Source organism: Sinocyclocheilus grahami, unplaced genomic scaffold (genome assembly GCF_001515645.1).
Source record: "Sinocyclocheilus grahami isolate Dianchi unplaced genomic scaffold, SAMN03320097.WGS_v1.1 scaffold106.1, whole genome shotgun sequence".
In the NCBI taxonomy this organism is placed as follows: Eukaryota; Metazoa; Chordata; class Actinopteri; order Cypriniformes; family Cyprinidae; genus Sinocyclocheilus; species Sinocyclocheilus grahami.
The window spans coordinates 2,129,839-2,130,094 of NW_015505285.1; positions in this window are offsets into that span (position 1 = coordinate 2,129,839).

Sequence of the window (256 nt, forward strand, 5' to 3'; positions counted from 1 at the left end):
TATAGATGTCCACAGTGGTCTCAAAGTCCCAAGTCCTGCAGTTATTTTTAAATTGGGGTTAGAGTTAGTGTTTTTGAGTCTGATATCACATAAAAATAGGTCTCTGTAAGCTGTCTTGCTTCCTGTAAGCTATCATGGCATGCTCCCAAAATTGCCATTAGGGTGCTCTAAAACACGCCAATTAGTATTCTATATAGAATTTATTATGTGAACATGAATGTACTTTGTACATAATTTGTTTGGCCGTTGAGGGTCC